The 21662-nt window shown below is 48.5% G+C and overlaps 18 non-coding genes across 18 annotated transcripts; all 18 read left to right on the forward strand.

Annotated features, from left to right (window-relative positions):
• The first annotated feature begins 4415 nt into the window (after positions 1-4415).
• trnas-uga (transfer RNA serine (anticodon UGA)) lies at positions 4416-4497 on the forward strand. Its single transcript has one exon. It is a non-coding gene; the product is annotated as a tRNA-Ser (tRNA).
• Positions 4498-5566: 1069 nt separating this feature from the next.
• On the forward strand, positions 5567-5648 carry trnas-uga (transfer RNA serine (anticodon UGA)). The gene has a single exon. It is a non-coding gene; the product is annotated as a tRNA-Ser (tRNA).
• A 1511-nt stretch (positions 5649-7159) lies between these two features.
• Positions 7160-7241, forward strand: trnas-uga (transfer RNA serine (anticodon UGA)). Its single transcript has one exon. It is a non-coding gene; the product is annotated as a tRNA-Ser (tRNA).
• A 1495-nt stretch (positions 7242-8736) lies between these two features.
• Positions 8737-8818, forward strand: trnas-uga (transfer RNA serine (anticodon UGA)). The gene has a single exon. It is a non-coding gene; the product is annotated as a tRNA-Ser (tRNA).
• A 603-nt stretch (positions 8819-9421) lies between these two features.
• trnak-uuu (transfer RNA lysine (anticodon UUU)) lies at positions 9422-9494 on the forward strand. Its single transcript has one exon. It is a non-coding gene; the product is annotated as a tRNA-Lys (tRNA).
• Positions 9495-10314: 820 nt separating this feature from the next.
• Positions 10315-10396, forward strand: trnas-aga (transfer RNA serine (anticodon AGA)). Its single transcript has one exon. It is a non-coding gene; the product is annotated as a tRNA-Ser (tRNA).
• A 155-nt stretch (positions 10397-10551) lies between these two features.
• Positions 10552-10623, forward strand: trnah-gug (transfer RNA histidin (anticodon GUG)). Its single transcript has one exon. It is a non-coding gene; the product is annotated as a tRNA-His (tRNA).
• A 391-nt stretch (positions 10624-11014) lies between these two features.
• Positions 11015-11087, forward strand: trnak-uuu (transfer RNA lysine (anticodon UUU)). Its single transcript has one exon. It is a non-coding gene; the product is annotated as a tRNA-Lys (tRNA).
• An 819-nt stretch (positions 11088-11906) lies between these two features.
• On the forward strand, positions 11907-11988 carry trnas-aga (transfer RNA serine (anticodon AGA)). The gene has a single exon. It is a non-coding gene; the product is annotated as a tRNA-Ser (tRNA).
• A 611-nt stretch (positions 11989-12599) lies between these two features.
• On the forward strand, positions 12600-12672 carry trnak-uuu (transfer RNA lysine (anticodon UUU)). Its single transcript has one exon. It is a non-coding gene; the product is annotated as a tRNA-Lys (tRNA).
• A 2060-nt stretch (positions 12673-14732) lies between these two features.
• Positions 14733-14814, forward strand: trnas-aga (transfer RNA serine (anticodon AGA)). Its single transcript has one exon. It is a non-coding gene; the product is annotated as a tRNA-Ser (tRNA).
• Positions 14815-16339: 1525 nt separating this feature from the next.
• On the forward strand, positions 16340-16411 carry trnah-gug (transfer RNA histidin (anticodon GUG)). The gene has a single exon. It is a non-coding gene; the product is annotated as a tRNA-His (tRNA).
• Positions 16412-16542: 131 nt separating this feature from the next.
• On the forward strand, positions 16543-16624 carry trnal-uaa (transfer RNA leucine (anticodon UAA)). Its single transcript has one exon. It is a non-coding gene; the product is annotated as a tRNA-Leu (tRNA).
• Positions 16625-17900: 1276 nt separating this feature from the next.
• Positions 17901-17982, forward strand: trnas-aga (transfer RNA serine (anticodon AGA)). The gene has a single exon. It is a non-coding gene; the product is annotated as a tRNA-Ser (tRNA).
• Positions 17983-18332: 350 nt separating this feature from the next.
• On the forward strand, positions 18333-18414 carry trnas-uga (transfer RNA serine (anticodon UGA)). The gene has a single exon. It is a non-coding gene; the product is annotated as a tRNA-Ser (tRNA).
• Positions 18415-19483: 1069 nt separating this feature from the next.
• On the forward strand, positions 19484-19565 carry trnas-aga (transfer RNA serine (anticodon AGA)). Its single transcript has one exon. It is a non-coding gene; the product is annotated as a tRNA-Ser (tRNA).
• A 1090-nt stretch (positions 19566-20655) lies between these two features.
• trnas-aga (transfer RNA serine (anticodon AGA)) lies at positions 20656-20737 on the forward strand. The gene has a single exon. It is a non-coding gene; the product is annotated as a tRNA-Ser (tRNA).
• A 610-nt stretch (positions 20738-21347) lies between these two features.
• Positions 21348-21420, forward strand: trnak-uuu (transfer RNA lysine (anticodon UUU)). Its single transcript has one exon. It is a non-coding gene; the product is annotated as a tRNA-Lys (tRNA).
• Positions 21421-21662: the final 242 nt, after the last annotated feature.

The raw sequence follows: 21662 nt of genomic DNA on the forward strand, positions 1-21662 counted from the left end.
AAATAAAAAATAAGGAACATCCTGGATCTGTTTTTTCGCTCTTCTTTATTCTTTTTTTATGTAATAAGTATCGGATCGGGACTCGGTATCGGCAGATACTCAAAATCAAATGACTCGGACTCGGACTCGAGGGCAAAAAAACCTGATCGGGACATCCCTACTTGTAATGACACATCAAGGATGTTAAGAGGCTAAAAGCAGGTTTAGTACTTGCCCCATTGAAGTCAACAGGGTGCAAATTTTAAAAATAGAATAACTTGGTGTAGGCAGCACCGATTTTTGTCATTGTTCTCTGTATTGACAGCACTCCAAATGTACAAAAAAATGAGCTCAATGTTAGAATTGACCGGAGTTCTCCTTTAACTTAGTTGACATGTAGCTGCTAGTTGAAAAGTTACTAGTTAGTAGACTGTCTAAAGTGGACTATCAAAATAAAGTGTAACCAAAAAAACTTTATGATATTTTGAAAAACACTCACTATTGGTATTACCCTATTATAACAATGTTATACTTACAAAGTCCTTGATGGGACGTTGACTCAAGTGCAACACCGTCAAACAGCGACACGAGGAGCCTTCCTTGGCAACTAAGCTAGCTTAAGTAGCTAGCACGTCCTTTTAGAGGGAAAAAAACATTTGAATTACTTAGCTGAACCAACTTGGACTAACGAAAAAAACTTTATGATATCATTTCTGGAATCACTCACTATTAGTATAACCAATATTTTAACATACTTACAAAGTCCTTGATGGGGACGTAGACTCAAGTGCAACACTGTGAGACAGCGACACGAGGAGCTAGCTTAAGTAGCTAGCGCGTCCATTTATAGGGAAAACAAATTGAATTACTTAACGTTAGCTGAACCGGGACTAACGAAAAAAAACTTTTATAACATTTCGAAAAACACTCACTATTAGTATTACCATATTATAACATAATGTTACTTACAAATTCCTTGATGGGGACGTCGACTCAAGTGCAACACAGTGAGACAGCGGCACGGAGACTAACGTTAAGCGCTCTTAAACGTTCGTCCATTTAGAGGGAAAAAAAACACTTGAATTACTTAGCTGAACCAACTGGGACTAACGAAATAAAAACATTATAATAACATTTCGGGAATCGCTCACTATTAGTATTATCAATAGTATAACATACTTACAAAGTTCTTGATGGGGACGTCAAGTGTAACACGATACAGCTAAAAGCCTTGGTGCAGAATGCGGCGGAGCATGCTGCGCGGACTGCAGTCACATATATCCGTCCGCCACAGAACTGATAAACTTGTATTCCGAGCATGTTTGATCATTATATAAATCATGTTATAAAAGTAAAAAAAAAAAATCAAAGTAATTGACACAGTTTGTATTTTTTATTATCACTATAAAGGTAGAACTATTTTTCACATGGGATCTAGGGAATCTTCTTGAAACCGGAAGGTGTACCCAATAAAACCGCCTTTTCCACCACACTTTTAAGAACAAAAACGAAAGGAAAAAAAAAACACTCTTATCCGAAAAACATCTATGCTTATCACTTTTAAAAATATATAATTTTACTAATTAGCATACACGTCATAAAAAAACACCAAAACAATAAACTATAAAATAAATTGACATTTGTAGGAGTATGGGTGAAATTTATTTTATATTTGGGCTTGCCCATGTTGCTGAAGGGGTCAAGGTGGTCAGAACAGCGCTCTTTTGGAACCCCAGGCCTTTAAAAATAACTTAAGGCCAAATATGTGGAAATTTACCCATCACCCTCAAACAAAGACAATGACAAATGGAAAAAATACAATAAATAAATAACTTTTTCTAGAATAAATAATTTAAAAACTTTAGAATAATAGTCGGACTGGAAGTATTTGTGTCAACGTCTACCATTCCCACTTCCCAAAAATCATGTGGTTATAACTCACATTATCAGTTATTGTTTGGTTTATTCCTCGCCTTGAATTTGAGGGACCAGATCTGTCAATTTGTGCCAACCTGCCTGTATCCTATAGGCCTACCTCTCAGAGATGATCAGATCATAAAAAATCATTAGTCATCCTGCCACTGCTTTCCCCATTGTGACTGACCTGCCTAAGTTTAAAAGAGCAAGGTGACCAAAATAATAAAATTATGTAGAGGGTTGAATGCAATACAATTGTGATATTGACAAGGAACTAGCGTCAACTATGGCGTCGCTCCTACAGTGTTGTGACCGTTTCGGAGTGATATATGATAAGTCTGATTTTGAAGATCTAATTTCAAAATGTTACTGCATATTGTAGTGTTTTTTTGCAAATTCAGTGACTACTCCACACAGCTGATCAACACAGGACCAGTTGACCATGTTCTTGGCCTCCGTCACCTTGACACGAATTAGGGTTACTCATTTTTGGAGGTGCACACCAAAGGAGAAGCTTGTTTATTTTGGAACTGTCTTTCACGTGGATATTTTGGTGGTACATTTTGTAAATTTTTATAAAATATTATGTGAATCCTAACTTTGAATTTAAATGTTTTCATGAATGTAAAAAGAAAATTGATAATTTTTAAATCTGAAAAAATTCTGTTAGCTAAATGTATTCACAAATGTAAATTTTATGCAGCCCTTTTTTTAAAGATTTAAACATGAAATGAAAATATATTTTGAGTATTGAGTTCTATAAGAAAAACTTAAAAGCCATACAGGCTGCGCAGTGTTTAAGGACCTTAATCTGGAATGAAAGACTTTAGGAAATTGGACTGAGGGACTCTGGAAATGTTATAACAATGATGATGGTTGTTTTTTTTAACAGCCTTTTGATTATAGTGGGCAGGCCACAGTGGCCGGCCTTTAACATATTTTCAATCATTAAATCTGGATGTTTACGAATGTTTAGATTGTGGCAAAATTGGATATCTTTATTCACATAATTTGTCGAATAATTCTGGATGTCAACGTACAGATTATAACCATATGAACGTATTTCCTCAACTAGTTCTGGCTGTCAGTGGACGTTTAGATTATGGCCAGATTGAACATCTTTATTCACATTTATGGACCGTTTCTGGATTTTGTTGTAGTTTCAGTCTTTCAATCAATCTTTCAGGCAAAATGACTTCAGAGATCTTTGATGCCAGAAACAATTAGACTTTATTTGAACAAACAAAGCCGAGCGCCTCCTGCAGAAAGGACACTCCAGTTCTGTGGGGTTTCACAGATAATATACCCACATCCCTTCCAAATATGGTCACCTCCTTTAGATTATTTTTGGGTGAGACTTTGTACCAGGTGTCTTTACTGAAATAACATTCTCAGGCCTTGGTTTTCAGGCCTTTGCTACCAAAGTCAACCAAAGTCATACACACAAAGGGAATAAATAATAGTGTACAAATGTAGGCCTATAAGTAAATTGCTTATTTTCTAAATAATAAAATCTTCAACATTGTCAACGGACGTCCAGATTATAGCCTATGAACGTCTGTTCAGTGGACGTTTAGATTATGGCCGGATTGGACATCTTTATTCACGTCATTTATGGACTGTTTCTGGATGTCAACGGACGTCCAGATTATAGCCAGTATGAACGTCTTTTCTGAACTAGTTCTGGCTGTCAGTGGACGTTTAGATTATGGCCAGATTGGACATCTTTATTTGCGTCATTTATGGACTGTTTCTGGATGTCAACGGACGTCCAGATTATAGTCAGAATGAACGTCTTTTCTGAACTAGTTCTGGCTGTCAGTGGACGTTTAGATTATGGCCGGATTGGACATCTTTATTTGCGTCATTTATGGACTGTTTCTGGATGTCAACGGACGTCCAGATTATAGTCAGAATGAACGTCTTTTCTGAACTAGTTCTGGCTGTCAGTGGACGTTTAGATTATGGCCGGATTGGACATCTTTATTTGCGTCATTTATGGACTGTTTCTGGATGTCAACGGACGTCCAGATTATAGTCAGAATGAACGTCTTTTCTGAACTAGTTCTGGCTGTCAGTGGACGTTTAGATTATGGCCGGATTGGACATCTTTATTTGCGTCATTTATGGACTGTTTCTGGATGTCAACGGACGTCCAGATTATAGTCAGAATGAACGTCTTTTCTGAACTAGTTCTGGCTGTCTGTGGACGTTTAGATTATGGCCGGATTGGACATCTTTATTTGCGTCATTTATGGACTGTTTCTGGATGTCAACGGACGTCCAGATTATAGTCAGTATGAACGTCTTTTCTGAACTACTTCTGGCTGTCAGTGGACGTTTAAATTATGGCCAGATTGGACATAAATTCACAGTGTCATGAATCGACTAATTCTGGCTGTCAATGGACGTTCAAATCATGGCCTGGACGGACGGACGTGATATCAACCTGTTTTGTACGTCCACAGACGTCGCTTGCTCAGTGGGCAGACAAGGGCACTTGCTTTCTAACATTAGGCGTAGTCGTGGCCGAGAGGTAAAGGCGATGGACTTGAAATCCATTGGGGTCTCCCCGCGCAGGTTCGAACTCTGCCGACTACGGGAGGGATTTGTAGTACTGCTTTAGCTTTCTGTGACGGTAATTGTGCCTTCTATGGTCCTTCGCTCTCTGTGCCATAACTGCTTCTAGCTTTCATCCTCGTGACACCCGGGTCTCTTCTAGGCAGCTTGTTGTAAAACTGCTGCTTTATAAAAGGTGAGAAGACGGCACTTCAAAGAGCCCGCATAGCTCAGTCGGTAGAACATCAGACTTTTAATCTGAGGGTCCAGGGTTCAAGTCCCTGTTTGGGCGAAGGTCTGTCTGCTTTTGGCGGAGTCACCTTGCTATCACTACGGTCCATCTCTTCTTCTGAATCTGTACTGGAGCGGTGTTCCTTCCTGCTCCAGGGTATCAGTGCACCTCCCTTGTTTGGCACACCTCATTCTGATGGTCAGCTCGTTAGGAAAGCGGGCTCACAGAGTGAGTAGAATAAGACAGACCTCCGAATTGTGCAGTGCTGTCGGTCCTCAGGCCCATCACTGAAAAACCCCATTACATAGGATGAGACATGGCAGCCTGATTTCTCCTCAGTTGGACTGCTGTTTTACCCGCTTACAGGGCTAGCTTGCAATCTCCGCTTGCTAGGTTGCAAGTAGGTCAGGCAGCAATGTGACACACAAGAGGGCAGAAGGTAGTCTGCTTAATTCAAGTCCCTGTTTGGGCGAAGGTCAGTCTACTTTTTGGAGGGCTCAGCTTGCTATCACTACGGTCCATCTCTTCTGCTGACTCTGTACTAGAGCGATGTTCCTTCCTGCTCCCGGGGATCAGTGCATCTCCCTTGTTCGGCAACCCTGATTCTGATGGTCAGCCTTTTAGGAAAGAGTGCTCACAGAGTGAGTAGAATAAGACAGACTTCCCAATTGTGCAGTGCTGTCGGTCCCCAGGGCCAGTACTGAAAAACCCCATTACATAGGATGAGACATGGCAGCCTGATTTCTCCTCAGTGGGATCGCTGTTTTAGCCGCTTGCAGGGCTAGCTTGCAATCTCCGCTTGCTGACTGAGCTGGGTTGGTTGCAAGTAGGTCAGGCAGCAGTGTTGGACACAAACTGAGCAGAAGTTGGTCTACTCCCGTAGTCGTGGCCGAGTGATTAAGGTGATGGACTTGAAATCCATTGGGGTCTCCCCGCGCAGGTTCGAATCCTGCTGACTACGCTGTTTGCTGAAGGCCATGAGGCAAAGCATCCATGCATTTTTCACGGTCCTCGCACTTATTTGCGAAATGTCCAGTCCTCTCATCGATGGACAAACACGCCACTGCTGCTTCTTGTATCTGGGCTCCAGGGGTTGTCTTGGGTGAGCCAGTGGCACGCCGTGATTGTATATTGGTTAGTACTCTGCGCTGAGGCCGCAGCAACCCTGGTTCGAATCCGAGTCACGGCAACCCTTTGCCGTTGAGTATACGGGAAGGTGGAAAATTTTTTACCACCTCATCTTTCTGCGTGATTTTTTTTCTGAAGCTTGGCCTGTGCAGGGCGCCGTCAGACAAGGGGGCTTGCTTTCTAACATTAGGCGTAGTCGTGGCCGAGAGGTTAAGGCGATGGACTTGAAATTCATTGGGGTCTCCCTGCGCAGGTTCGAACTCTTCCCATTTCCGGAAGGATTTGCAGTATTGCTTTAGCTTTCTGTGACTGTAATTGTGCCATCTATGGTCCTTCGCTCTCTGTGCCATAACTGCTTCTAGCTTTCATCCTCGTGACACCTGCGTCTCTTCTGGCCAGCTTGTTGTAAAATTGCTGCTTTATAAAAGGTGAGAAGCCAGTGCTCCACAGGAGCCCGGATAGCTCAGTCAGTAGAGCATCAGACTTTTAATCTGAGGGTCCAGGGCTCAAATCCCTGTTCGGGTGAAGGTCTGTCTGCTTTTGGCGGAGTCACCTTGCTATCACTACGGTCCATCTCTTCTTCTGAATCTGTACTGGAGCGGTGTTCCTTCCTGCTCTAGGGTATCAGTGCACCTCCCTTGTTTGGCACACCTGATTCTGATGGTCAGCTCGTTAGGAAAGCGCGCTCACAGAGTGAGTAGAATAAGACAGACCTCCGAATTGTGCAGTGCTGTCGGTCCCCAGGCCCAGCACTGAAAAACCCCATTACATAGGATGAGACATGGCAGCCTGATTTCTCCTCAGTGGGACTGCTGTTTTAGCCGCTTCCAGGGCTAACTTACAATCTCAGCTTGCTAGGTTGCAATTAGGTCAGGCACCAGTGTTACACACAACATGGCAGAAGGTGGTCTGCTTAATTCAAGTCCCTGTTTGGGCGTAGGTCAGTCTTCTTTTTGTAGGCCTCAGCTTGCTATCACTACGGTCCATCTCTTCTGCTGACTCTGTACTAGAGCGATGTTCCTTTCTGCTCCCGGGGATCAGTGCATCTCCCTTGTTCGGCACACCTGATTCTGATGGTCAGCCCTTTAGGAAAGAGTGCTCACAGAGTGAGTAGAATAAGACAGACTTCCCAATTGTGCAGTGCTGTCGGTCCCCAAGGCCAGTACTGAAAAACCCCATTACATAGGATGAGACATGGCAGCCTGATTTCTCCTCAGTGGGACCGCTGTTTTACCCGCTTGCAGGGCTAGCTTGCAATCTCCGCTTGCTGACTGAGCTGGGTTGGTTGCAAGTTGGTCAGGCAGCAGTGTTGGACACAAACTGAGCAGTAATTGGTCTACTCCCGTAGTCGTGGCCGAGTGGTTAAGGCGATGAACTTGAAATCCATTGGGGACTCCCTGCGTAGGTTCGAATCCTGCTGACTACGCTGTTTGCTGAAGGCCATGAGGCAAAGCATCCATGCATTTTTCACGGTCCTCGCACTTATTTGCGAAATGTCCAGTCCCTCATCGATGGACAAACACGCCGCTGCTGCTTCTTGTATCCGGGCTCCAGAGGTTGTCTTGGGTGAGCCAGTGGCACGCCGTGATCGTATAGTGGTCAGTACTCTGCGTTGTGGCTGCAGCAACCCTGGTTTGAATCCAGGTCACGGCAACCCTTTGCCGTTGAGTATACAGGAAGGTTGAACATTTTTTACCACCTCATCTTTCTGCGTGATTTTGTTTCTGAAGCTTGGCCTGTGCAGGGCGCCATCAGACAAGGGGGCTTGCGTAGTCGTGGCCGAGAGGTTAAGGCGATGGACTTGAAATCCATTGGGGTCTCCCTGCGCAGGTTCCAACTCTGCCGACTACGGGAGGGATTTGCAGTATTGCTTTAGCTTTCTGTGACGGTAATTGTGTCATCTATGGTCCTTCGCTCTCTGTGCCATAACTGCTTCTAGCTTTCATCCTCGTGACACCTGCGTCTCTTCTGGCCAGCTTGTTGTAAAATTGCTGCTTTATAAAAGGTGAGAAGCCAGTGCTCCACAGGAGCCCGGATAGCTCAGTCAGTAGAGCATCAGACTTTTAATCTGAGGGTCCAGGGCTCAAATCCCTGTTCGGGTGAAGGTCTGTCTGCTTTTGGCGGAGTCACCTTGCTATCACTACGGTCCATCTCTTCTTCTGAATCTGTACTGGAGCTGTGTTCCTTCCTGCTCCAGGGTATCAGTGCACCTCCCTTGTTTGGCACACCTGATTCTGATGGTCAGCTCGTTAGGAAAGCGCGCTCACAGAGTGAGTAGAATAAGACAGACCTCCGAATTGTGCAGTGCTGTCGGTCCCCAGGCCCAGCACTGAAAAACCCCATTACATAGGATGAGACATGGCAGCCTGATTTCTCCTCAGTGGGACTGCTGTTTTAGCCGCTTCCAGGGCTAACTTACAATCTCAGCTTGCTAGGTTGCAATTAGGTCAGGCACCAGTGTTACACACAACATGGCAGAAGGTGGTCTGCTTAATTCAAGTCCCTGTTTGGGCGTAGGTCAGTCTTCTTTTTGTAGGCCTCAGCTTGCTATCACTACGGTCCATCTCTTCTGCTGACTCTGTACTAGAGCGATGTTCCTTTCTGCTCCCGGGGATCAGTGCATCTCCCTTGTTCGGCACACCTGATTCTGATGGTCAGCCCTTTAGGAAAGAGTGCTCACAGAGTGAGTAGAATAAGACAGACTTCCCAATTGTGCAGTGCTGTCGGTCCCCAAGGCCAGTACTGAAAAACCCCATTACATAGGATGAGACATGGCAGCCTGATTTCTCCTCAGTGGGACCGCTGTTTCACCCGCTTGCAGGGCTAGCTTGCAATCTCCGCTTGCTGACTGAGCTGGGTTGGTTGCAAGTTGGTCAGGCAGCAGTGTTGGACACAAACTGAGCAGTAATTGGTCTACTCCCGTAGTCGTGGCCGAGTGGTTAAGGCGATGAACTTGAAATCCATTGGGGTCTCCCTGCGTAGGTTCGAATCCTGCTGACTACGCTGTTTGCTGAAGGCCATGAGGCAAAGCATCCATGCATTTTTCACGGTCCTCGCACTTATTTGCGAAATGTCCAGTCCCTCATCGATGGACAAACACGCCGCTGCTGCTTCTTGTATCCGGGCTCCAGGGGTTGTCTTGGGTGAGCCAGTGGCACGCCGTGATCGTATAGTGGTCAGTACTCTGCGTTGTGGCTGCAGCAACCCTGGTTTGAATCCAGGTCACGGCAACCCTTTGCCGTTGAGTATACAGGAAGGTTGAACATTTTTTACCACCTCATCTTTCTGCGTGATTTTGTTTCTGAAGCTTGGCCTGTGCAGGGCGCCATCAGACAAGGGGGCTTGCGTAGTCGTGGCCGAGAGGTTAAGGCGATGGACTTGAAATCCATTGGGGTCTCCCTGCGCAGGTTCCAACTCTGCCGACTACGGGAGGGATTTGCAGTATTGCTTTAGCTTTCTGTGACGGTAATTGTGTCATCTATGGTCCTTCGCTCTCTGTGCCATAACTGCTTCTAGCTTTCAACCTCGTGACACCTGCGTCTCTTCTGGGCAGCTTGTTGTAAAATTGCTGCTTTATAAAAGGTGAGAAGCCAGTGCTCCACAAGAGCCCGGATAGCTCAGTCGGTAGAGTATCAGACTTTTAATCTGAGGGTCCAGGGTCCAAGTCCCTGTTCGGGCGAAGGTCTGTCAGCTTTTGGCGGAGTCACCTTGCTATCACTATGGTCCATCTCTTCTTCTGAATCTTTACTGGAGCGGTGTTCCTTCCTGCTCCAGGGTATCAGTGCACCTCCCTTGTTTGGCACACCTGATTCTGATGGTCAGCTCGTTAGGAAAGCGCGCTCACAGAGTCAGTAGAATAAGACAGACCTCCGATTTGTGCAGTGCTGTCGGTCCCCAGGCCCAGCACTGAAAAACCCCATTACATAGGATTAGACATGGCAGCCTGATTTCTCCTCAGTGGGACTGCTGTTTTACCCGCTTCCAGTGCTAGCTTACAATCTCGGCTTGCTAGGTTGCAAGTAGGTCAGGCAGCAATGTGACACACAACAGGGCAGAAGGTAGTCTGCTTAATTCAAGTCCCTGTTTGGGCGGAGGTCAGTCTACTTTTTGGAGGGCTCAGCTTGCTATCACTACGGGTCCATCTCTTCTGCTGACTCTGTATTAGAGCGATGTTCCTTCCTTCTCCCGGGGATCAGTGCATCTCCCTTGTTCGGCACACATGATTCTGATGGTCAGCCCTTTAGGAAAGAGTGCTCCCGGAGTGAGTAGAATAAGAAAGACCTCCCATTTGTGCAGTGCTGTCGGTCCCCAGGGCCAGTACTGAAAAACCCCATTACATAGGATGAGACATGGCAGCCTGATTTCTCCTCAGTGGGACTGCTGTTTTAACCGCTTGCAGGGCTAGCTTGCAATCTCCGCTTGCTGACTGAGCTGGGTTGGTTGCAAGTAGGTCAGGCAGCAGTGTTGGACACAAACTGAGCACAAATTGGTCTACTGCCGTAGTCGTGGCCGAGTTTTTAAGGCGATGGACTAGAAATCCATTGGGGTCTCCCCGCGCAGGTTCGAATCCTGCCGACTACGCTGTTTCCTGAAGGCCATTAGGCAAAGCATCCATGCATTTTTCATGGTGCTCGCACTTATTTGCGAAATGTCCAGTCCCTCTTCGATGGACAAACACGCCGCTGCTGCTTCTTGTATCCGGGCTCCAGGGGTTGTCTTGGGTGAGCCAGTGGCACGCCGTGATCGTATAGTGGTTAGTACTCTGCGTTGTGGCCGCAGCAACCCCGGTTCGAATCCGGGTCACGGCAACACTTTGCCGTTGAGTATACGGGAAGGTTGAAAAATTTTTACCACCTCATCTTTCTGCGTGATTTTGTTTCTGAAGCTTGGCCTGTGCAGGGCGCCACCAGACAAGGGGGCTTGCTTTCTAACATTAGGCGTAGTTGTGGAGGAGAGGTTAAGACGATGGACTTGAAATCCATTGGGGTCTCCCTGCGCAGGTTCGAACTCTTCCCATTTCCGGAAGGATTTGCAGTATTGCTTTAGCTTTCTGTGACGGTAATTGTGCCATCTATGGTCCTTCGCTCTCTGTGCCATAACTGCTTCTAGCTTTCATCCTCGTGACACCTGCGTCTCTTCTGGGCAGCTTGTTGTAAAATTGCTGCTTTATAAAAGGTGAGAAGCCAGTGCTCCACAAGAGCCCGGATAGCTCAGTCGGTAGAGCATCAGACTTTTAATCTGAGGGTCCAGGGTTCAAGTCCCTGTTCGGGCAAAGGTCTTTCTGCTTTTGGCGGAGTCACCTTGCTATCACTACGGTCCATCTTTTCTTCTGAATCTGTACTGGAGCGGTGTTCCTTCCTGCTCCAGGGTATCAGTGCACCTCCCTTGTTTGGCACACCTGATTCTGATGGTCAGCTCGTTAGGAAAGCGGGCTCACAGAGTGAGTAGAATAAGACAGACCTCCGAATTGTGCAGTGCTGTCGGTCCCCAGGCCCATCACTGAAAAACCCCATTACATAGGATGAGACATGGCAGCCTGATTTCTCCTCAGTTGGACTGCTGTTTTACCCGCTTACAGGGCTAGCTTGCAATCTCCGCTTGCTAGGTTGCAAGTAGGTCAGGCAGCAATGTGACACACAAGAGGGCAGAAGGTAGTCTGCTTAATTCAAGTCCCTGTTTGGGCGAAGGTCAGTCTACTTTTTGGAGGGCTCAGCTTGCTATCACTACGGTCCATCTCTTCGGCTGACTCTGTAATAGAGCGATGTTCCTTCCTGCTCCCGGGGATCAGTGCATCTCCCTTGTTCGGCAACCCTGATTCTGATGGTCAGCCTTTTAGGAAAGAGTGCTCACAGAGTGAGTAGAATAAGACAGACTTCCCAATTGTGCAGTGCTGTCGGTCCCCAGGGCCAGTACTGAAAAACGCCATTACATAGGATGAGACATGGCAGCCTGATTTCTCCTCAGTGGGACCACTGTTTTACCCGCTTGCAGGGCTAGCTTGCAATCTCCGCTTGCTGACTGAGCTGGGTTGGTTGCAAGTAGGTCAGGCAGCAGTGTTGGACACAAACTGAGCAGAAACTGGTCCACTCCCGTAGTCGTGGCCGAGTGGTTAAGGCGATGGACTAGAAATCCATTGGGGTCTCCCCGCGCAGGTTCGAATCCTGCCGACTACGCTGAAGGCCATGAGGCAAAGCATCCATGCATTTTTCACGGTCCTCGCACTTATTTGCGAATTGTCCAGTCCCTCTTCGATGGACAAACACGCCGCTGCTGCTTCTTGTATCCGGGCTCCAGGGGTTGTCTTGGGTGAGCCAGTGGCACGCCGTGAACGTATAGTGGTTAATACTCTGTGTTGTGGCCGCAGCAACCCTCGTTCGAATCCGGGTCACGGCAACCCTTTGCCGTTTAGTATACGGGAAGGTTGAAAATTTTTTACCACCTCATCTTTCTGCGTGATTTTGTTTCTGAAGCTTGGCCTGTGCAGGGCGCCACCAGACAAGGGCGCTTGCTTTCTAACATTAGGCGTAGTCGTGGCCGAGAGGTAAAGGTGATGGACTTGAAATCCATTGGGGTCTCCCCGCGCAGGTCCGAACTCTGCCGACTACGGGAGGGATTTGTAGTACTGCTTTAGCTTTCTGTGACTGTAATTGTGCCTTCTATGGTCCTTCGCTCTCTGTGCCATAACTGCTTCTAGCTTTCATCCTCGTGACACCTGGGTCTCTTCTAGGCAGCTTGTTGTAAAACTGCTGCTTTATAAAAGGTGAGAAGACAGTGCTCCACAAGAGCCTGGATAGCTCAGTCGGTAGAGCATCAGATTTTTAATCTGAGGGTCCAGGGTTCAAGTCCCTGTTCGGGCAAAGGTCTGTCTGCTTTTGGCGGAGTCACCTTGCTATCACTACGGTCCATCTCTTGTTCTGAATCTGTACTGGAGCGGTGTTCCTTCCTGCTCCAGGGTATCAGTGCACCTCCCTTGTTTGGCACACCTGATTCTGATGGTCAGCTCGTTAGGAAAGCGGGCTCACAGAGTAAGTAGAATAAGACAGACCTCCGAATTGTGCAGTGCTGTCGGTCCCCAGGCCCATCACTGAAAAACGCCATTACATAGGATGAGACATGGCAGCCTGATTTCTCCTCAGTGGGACTGCTGTTTTACCCGCTTACAGGGCTAGCTTGCAATCTCTGCTTGCTAGGTTGCAAGTAGGTAAGGCAGCAATGTGACACACAACAGGGCAGAAGGTAGTCTGCTTAATTCAAGTCCCTGTTTGGGCGAAGGTCAGTCTACTTTTTGGAGGGCTCAGCTTGCTATCACTACGGGTCCATCTCTTCTGCTGACTCTGTACTAGAGCAATGTTCCTTCCTGCTCCCGGGGATCAGTGCATCTCCCTTGTTCGGCACACCTGATTCTGATGACCAGCCCTTTAGGAAAGAGTGCTCACAGAGTACGTAGAATAAGACGGACTTCCCAATTGTGCAGTGCTGTCGGTCCCCAGGGCCAGTACTGAAAAACCCCATTACATAGGATGAGACATGGCAGCCTGATTTCTCCTCAGTGGGACTGCTGTTTTACCCGCTTCCAGTGCTAGCTTACAATCTCGGCTTGCTAGGTTGCAAGTAGGTCAGGCAGCAATGTGACACACAACAGGGCAGAAGGTAGTCTGCTTAATTCAAGTCCCTGTTTGGGCGAAGGTCAGTCTACTTTTTGGAGGGCTCAGCTTGCTATCACTACGGGTCCATCTCTTCTGCTGACTCTGTATTAGAGCGATGTTCTTTCCTTCTCCCGGGGATCAGTGCATCTCCCTTGTTCGGCACACATGATTCTGATGGTCAGCCCTTTAGGAAAGAGTGCTCACGGAGTGAGTAGAATAAGAAAGACCTCCCATTTGTGCAGTGCTGTCGGTCCCCAGGGCCAGTACTGAAAAACCCCATTACATAGGATTAGACATGGCAGCCTGATTTCTCCTCAGTGGGACTGCTGTTTTAGCTGCATCCAGGGCTAGCTTACAATCTCCGCTTGCTAGCTTGCAAGTAGGTCAGGCAGCAGTGTTACACACAACATGGCAGAAGGTGGTCTGCTTAATTCAAGTCCCTGTTTGGGCGAAGGTCAGTCTTCTTTTTGTAGGCCTCAGCTTGCTATCACTACGGTCCATCTCTTCTGCTCACTCTGTACTAGAGCGATGTTCCTTCCTGCTCCCGGGGATCAGTGCATCTCCCTTGTTCGGCACACCTGATTCTGATGATCAGCCCTTTAGGAAAGAGTGCTCACAGAGAGAGTAGAATAAGACAGACTTCCCAATTGTGCAGTGCTGTCGGTCCCCAGGGCCAGTACTGAAAAACCCCATTACAAAGGATGAGACATGGCAGCCTGATTTCTCCTCAGTGGGACTGCTGTTTTAGCCGCTTCCAGGGCTAGCTTAAAATCTCCGCTTGCTAGGTTGCAAGGAGGTCAGGCAGCAGTGTTACACACAACATGGCAGAAGGTGGTCTGCTTAATTCAAGTCCCTGTTAGGGCGAAGGTCAGTCTTCTTTTTGTAGGCCTCAGCTTGCTATCACTACGGTCCATCTCTTCTGCTGACTCTGTACTAGAGCGATGTTCCTTCCTGCTCCCGGGGATCAGTGCATCTCCCTTGTTTGGCAAACCTGATTCTGATGGTCATCCCTTTAGGAAAGAGTGCTCACAGAGTGAGTAGATTAAGACAGACTTCCCAATTGTGCAGTGCTGTCGGTCCCCAGGGCCAGTACTGAAAAACCCCATTACATAGGATGAGACATGGCAGCCTGATTTCTCCTCAGTGGGACCGCTGTTTTACACACTTGCAGGGCTAGCTTGCATTCTCCGCTTGCTGACTGAGCTGGGTTGGTTGCAAGTAGGTCAGGCAGCAGTGTTGGACACAAACTGAGCAGAAATTGGTCCACTCCCGTAGTCGTGGCCGAGTGGTTAAGGCGATGGACTAGAAATCCATTGGGGTCTCCCCGCGCAGGTTTGAATCCTGCCGACTACGCTGAAGGCCATGAGGCAAAGCATCCATGCATTTTTCACGGTCATCGCACTTATTTGCGAAATGTCCAGTCTCTCTTCGATGGACAAACACGCCGCTGCTGCTTCTTGTATCCGGGCTCCAGGGGTTGTCTTGGGTGAGCCAGTGGCACGCCGTGATTGTATAGTGGTTAGTACTCTGCGTTGTGGCCGCAGCAACCCGGTTTGAATCCGGGTCACGGCAACCCTTTGCCGTTGATTATACGGGAAGGTTGAAAATTTTTTACCACCTCATCTTTCTGCGTGATTTTGTTTCTGAAGCTTGGCCTGTGCAGGGCGCCACCAGACAAGGGTGCTTGCTGTTTAACATTAGCCGTAGTCATGGCCGAGAGGTTAAGGCGATGGACTTGAAATCCATTGGGGTCTCCCCACGCAGGTTCGAACTCTGCCGACTACGGGAGGGATTTGCAGTATTGCTTTAGATTTCTGTGACGGTAATTGTGCCTTCTATTGTCCTTCGCTCTCTGTGCCATAACTGCTTCTAGCTTTCATCCTCGTGACACCTGCGTCTCTTCTGGGCAGCTTGTTGTAAAACTGCTGCTTTATAAAAGGTGAGAAGCCAGTTCTCCACAAGAGCCCGGATAGCTCAGTCGGTAGAGCATCAGACTTTTAATCTGAGGGTCCAGGTTTCAAGTCCCTGTTCGGGTGAAGGTCTGTCTGCTTTTGGCGGAGTCACCTTGCTATCACTACGGTCCATCTCTTCTTCTGAATCTGTACTGGAGCGGTGTTCCTTCCTGCTCCAGGGTATCAGTGCACCTCCTTTGTTTGGCACACCTGATTCTGATGGTCAGCTCGTTAGGAAAGCGCGATCACAGAGTGAGTAGAATAAGACAGACCTCCGAATTGTGCAGTGCTGTCGGTCCCCAGGCCCAGCACTGAAAAACGTCATTACATAGGATGAGACATGGCAGCCTGATTTCTCTTAGAGCGATGTTCCTTCCTTCTCCAGGGGGTCAGTGCATCTTCCTTGTTCGGCACACATGATTCTGATGGTCAGCCCTTTAGGAAAGAGTGCTCACGGAGTGAGTAGAATAAGACAGACTTCCCAATTGTGCAGTGCTGTCGGTCCCCAGGGCCAGTACTGAAAAACCCCATTACATAGGATGAGACATGGCAGCCTGATTTCTCCTCAGTGGGACCGCTGTTTTACCCGCTTGCAGGGCTAGCTTGCAATCTCCGCTTGCTGACTGAGCTGGGTTGGTTGCAATTAGGTCAGACAGCAGTGTTGGACACAAACTGAGCAGAAATTGGTTTACTACCATAGTCGTGGCTGAGTGGTTAAGGCGATGGACTAGAAATCCATTGGGGTTTCACCGCGAAGGTTTGAATCCTGCCGACTATGCTGAAGGCCATGAGGCAAAGCATCCATGCGTTTTTCACGGTCCTCGCACTTATTTGCGAAATGTCCAGTCTCTCTTCGATGGACAAACACGCCGCTGCTGCTTCTTGTATCCGGGCTCCAGGGGCTGTCTTGGGTGAGCCAGTGGCACGCCGTGATAGTATAGTGGTTAGTACTCTGCGTTGTGGCCGCAGCAACCCCGGTTCGAATCCGGGTCACGGCAACCCTTTGCTGTTGATTATACGGGAAGGTTGAAAATTTTTTACCACCTCATCTTTCTGCGTGATTTTGTTTCTGAAGCTTGGCCTGTGCAGGGCGCCACCAGACAAGTGTGCTTGCTTTTTAACATTAGCCGTAGTCGTGGCCGAGAGGTTAAGGCGATGGACTTAAAATCCATTGGGGTCTCCTCACGCAGGTTCGAACTCTGCCGACTACGGGAGGGATTTGCAGTATTGCTTTAGATTTCTGTGACGGTAATTGTGCCTTCTATTGTCCTTCGCTCTCTGTGCCATAACTGCTTCTAGCTTTCATCCTCGTGACACCTGCGTCTCTTCTGGGCAGCTTGTTGTAAAACTGCTGCTTTATAAAAGGTGAGAAGCCAGTTCTCCACAAGAGCCCGGATAGCTCAGTCGGTAGAGCATCAGACTTTTAATCTGAGGGTCCAGGGTTCAAGTCGCTGTTCGGGTGAAGGTCTGTCTGCTTTTGGCGGAGTCACCTTGCTATCACTACGGTCCATCTCTTCTTCTGAATCTGTACCGGAGCGGTGTTCCTTCCTGCTCCAGGGTATCAGTGCACCTCCCTTGTTTGGCACACCTGATTCTGATGGTCAGCTCGTTAGGAAAGCGCGCTCACAGAGTGAGTAGAATAAGACAGACCTCCGAATTGTGCAGTGCTGTCGGTCCCCAGGCCCAGCACTGAAAAACGTCATTACATAGGATGAGACATGGCAGCCTGATTTCTCTTAGAGCGATGTTCCTTCCTTCTCCAGGGGGTCAGTGCATCTTCCTTGTTCGGCACACATGATTCTGATGGTCAGCCCTTTAGGAAAGAGTGCTCACGGAGTGAGTAGAATAAGACATACCTCCCATTTGTGCAGTGCTGTCGGTCCCCAGGGCCAGTACTGAAAAAGCCCATTACATAGGATGAGACATGGCAGCCTGATTTCTCCTCAGTGGGACTGCTGTTTTAGCCACTTCAAGGGCTAGCTTACAATCTCGGCTTGCTAGGTTGCAAGTAGGTCAGGCAGCAGTGTTACACACAACATGGCAGAAGGTGGTCTGCTTAATTCAAGTCCCTGTTTGGGCGAAGGTCAGTCTTCTTTTTGTAGGCCTCAGCTTGCTATCACTACGGTCCATCTCTTCTGCTGACTCTGTACTAGAGCGATGTTCCTTCCTGCTCCCGGGGATCAGTGCATCTCCCTTGTTCAGCAACCCTGATTCTGATGGTCAGCCCTTTAGGAAAGAGTGCTCACAGAGTGAGTAGAATAAGACAGACTTCCCAATTGTGCAGTGCTGTCGGTCCCCAGGGCCAGTACTGAAAAACCCCATTACATAGGATGAGACATGGCAGCCTGATTTCTCCTCAGTGGGACCACTGTTTTACCCGCTTGCAGGGCTAGCTTGCAATCTCCGCTTGCTGACTGAGCTGGGTTGGTTGCAAGTAGGTCAGGCAGCAGTGTTGGACACAAACTGAGCAGAAACTGGTCCACTCCTGTAGTCGTGGCCGAGTGGTTAAGGCGCTGGACTAGAAATCCATTGGGGTCTCCCCGCGCAGGTTCGAATCCTGCCGACTACGCTGAAGGCCATGAGGCAAAGCATCCATGCATTTTTCACGGTCCTCGCACTTATTTGCGAAATGTCCAGTCCCTCTTCGATGGACAAACACGCCGCTGCTGCTTCTTGTATCCGGGCTCCAGGGGTTGTCTTGGGTGAGCCAGTGGCACGCCGTGATTGTATAGTGGTTATTACTCTGTGTTGTGGCCGCAGCAACCCCCGTTCGAATCCGGGTCACGGCAACCATTTGCCGTTGAGTATACGGGAAGGTTGAAATTTTTTACCACCTCATCTTTCTGCGTGATTTTGTTTCTGAAGCTTGGCCTGTGCAGGGCGCCACCAGACAAGGGCACTTGCTTTCTAACATTAGGCGTAGTCGTGGCCGAGAGGTAAAGGCGATGGACTTGAAATCCATTGGGGTCTCCCCGCGCAGGTTCGAACTCTGCCGACTACGGGAGGGATTTGTAGTACTGCTTTAGCTTTCTGTGACGGTAATTGTGCCTTCTATGGTCCTTCGCTCTCTGTGCCATAACTGCTTCTAGCTTTCATCCTCGTGACACCCGGGTCTCTTCTAGGCAGCTTGTTGTAAAACTGCTGCTTTATAAAAGGTGAGAAGACGGCACTTCAAAGAGCCCGCATAGCTCAGTCGGTAGAACATCAGACTTTTAATCTGAGGGTCCAGGGTTCAAGTCCCTGTTTGGGCGAAGGTCTGTCTGCTTTTGGCGGAGTCACCTTGCTATCACTACGGTCCATCTCTTCTTCTGAATCTGTACTGGAGCGGTGTTCCTTCCTGCTCCAGGGTATCAGTGCACCTCCCTTGTTTGGCACACCTGATTCTGATGGTCAGCTCGTTAGGAAAGCGGGCTCACAGAGTGAGTAGAATAAGACAGACCTCCGAATTGTGCAGTGCTGTCGGTCCTCAGGCCCATCACTGAAAAACCCCATTACATAGGATGAGACATGGCAGCCTGATTTCTCCTCAGTTGGACTGCTGTTTTACCCGCTTACAGGGCTAGCTTGCAATCTCCGCTTGCTTGGTTGCAAGTAGGTCAGGCAGCAATGTGACACACAAGAGGGCAGAAGGTAGTCTGCTTAATTCAAGTCCCTGTTTGGGCGAAGGTCAGTCTACTTTTTGGAGGGCTCAGCTTGCTATCACTACGGTCCATCTCTTCTGCTGACTCTGTACTAGAGCGATGTTCCTTCCTGCTCCCGGGGATCAGTGCATCTCCCTTGTTCGGCAACCCTGATTCTGATGGTCAGCCTTTTAGGAAAGAGTGCTCACAGAGTGAGTAGAATAAGACAGACTTCCCAATTGTGCAGTGCTGTCGGTCCCCAGGGCCAGTACTGAAAAACCCCATTACATAGGATGAGACATGGCAGCCTGATTTCTCCTCAGTGGGACCACTGTTTTACCCGCTTGCAGGGCTAGCTTGCAATCTCCGCTTGCTGACTGAGCTGGGTTGGTTGCAAGTAGGTCAGGCAGCAGTGTTGGACACAAACTGAGCAGAAACTAGTCCACTCCCGTAGTCGTGGCCGAGTGGTTAAGGCGATGGACTAGAAATCCATTGGGGTCTCCCTGCGCAGGTTCGAATCCTGCCGACTACGCTGAAGGCCATGAGGCAAAGCATCCCTGCATTTTTCACGGTCCTCGCACTTATTTGCGAATTGTCCAGTCCCTCTTCGATGGACAAACACGCCGCTGCTGCTTCTTGTATCCGGGCTCCAGGGGTTGTCTTGGGTGAGCCAGTGGCACGCCGTGATCGTATAGTGGTTAGTACTCTGTGTTGTGGCCGCAGCAACCCTCGTTCGAATCCGGGTCACGGCAACCCTTTGCCGTTTAGTATACGGGAAGGTTGAAAATTTTTTACCACCTCATCTTTCTGCGTGATTTTGTTTCTGAAGCTTGGCCTGTGCAGGGCGCCACCAGACAAGGGCGCTTGCTTTCTAACATTAGGCGTAGTCGTGGCCGAGAGGTAAAGGTGATGGACATGAAATCCATTGGGGTCTTCCCGCGCAGGTTCGAACTCTGCCGACTACGGGAGGGATTTGTAGTACTGCTTTAGCTTTCTGTGACGGTAATTGTGCCTTCTATGGTCCTTCGCTCTCTGTGCCATAACTGCTTCTAGCTTTCATCCTCGTGACACCTGGGTCTCTTCTAGGCAGCTTGTTGTAAAACTGCTGCTTTATAAAAGGTGAGAAGACAGTGCTCTACAAAAGCCAGGATAGCTCAGTCGGTAGAGCATCAGACTTTTAATCTGAGGGTCCAGGGTTCGAGTCCCTGTTCGGGTGAAGGTCTGTCTGCTTTTGGCGGAGTCACCTTGCTATCACTATGGTCCATCTCTTCTTCTGAATCTGTACTGGAGCAGTGTTCCTTCCTGCTCCAGCGTATCAGTGCACCTCCCTTGTTTGGCACACCTGATTCTGATGGTCAGCTCGTTAGGAAAGCGGGCTCAAAGAGTGAGTAGAATAAGACAGACCTCCGAATTGTGCAGTGCTGTCGGTCCCCAGGCCCAGCACTGAAAAACCCCATTTCATAGGATGAGACATGGCAGCCTGATTTCTCCTCAGTGAGACCGCTGTTTTACCCGCTTGCAGGGCTAGCTTGCAATCTCCGCTTGCTGACTGAGCTGGGTTGGTTGCAATTAGGTCAGGCAGCAGTGTTGGTCACAAACTGAGCAGAAATTGGTCTACTCCTGTAGTCGTGGCCGAGTGGTTAAGGCGATGGACTAGAAATCCATCGGGGTCTCCCCGCGCAGGTTCGAATCCTGCAGACTATACTGTTTGCTGAAGGCCATGAGGCAAAGCATCCATGCATTTTTCAAGGTCCTCGCACTTATTTGCAAAATGTCCAGTCCCTCTTCGATGGACAAACACGCCGCTGCTGCTTCTTGTATCCGGGCTCCAGGGGCTGTCTTGGGTGAGCCAGTGGCACGCCGTGATTGTATAGTGGTTATTACTCTGTGTTGTGGCCGCAGCAACCCCCGTTCGAATCCGGGTCACGGCAACCATTTGCCGTTGAGTATACGGGAAGGTTGAAATTTTTTACCACCTCATCTTTCTGCGTGATTTTGTTTCTGAAGCTTGGCCTGTGCAGGGCGCCACCAGACAAGGGCGCTTGCTTTCTAACATTAGGCGTGGCCGAGAGGTTAAGGCGATGGACTTGAAATCCATTGGGGTCTCCCCACGCAGGTTCGAACTCTGCCGACTACGGGAGGGATTTGTAGTATTGCTTTAGCTTTCTGTGACGTAATTGTGCCTTCTATTGTCCTTCGCTCTCTGTGCCATAACTGCTTCTAGCTTTCATCCTCGTGACACCTGTGTCTCTTTTGGGCAGCTTGTTGTAAAACTGCTGCTTTATAAAAGGTGGGAAGCCAGTGCTCCACAAGAGCCTGGATAGCTCAGTCGGTAGAGCATCAGACTTTTAATCTGAGGGTCCAGGGTTCAAGTCCCTGTTCGGGTGAAGGTCTGTCTGCTTTTGGCAGAGTCACCTTGCTATCACTACGGGTCCATCTCTTCTGCTGACTCTGTATTAGAGCGATGTTCCTTCCTTCTCCAGGGGGTCAGTGCATCTCCCTTGTTCATCACACATGATTCTGATGGTCAGCCCTTTAGGAAAGCGGGCTCACAGAGTGAGTAGAATAAGACAGACCTCCGAATTGTGCAGTGCTGTCGGTCCCCAGGCCCAGCACTGAAAAACCCCAT

The sequence above is a fragment of the Carassius carassius genome, chromosome 18 (assembly GCF_963082965.1).
Source record: "Carassius carassius chromosome 18, fCarCar2.1, whole genome shotgun sequence".
NCBI lineage: Eukaryota > Metazoa > Chordata > Actinopteri > Cypriniformes > Cyprinidae > Carassius > Carassius carassius.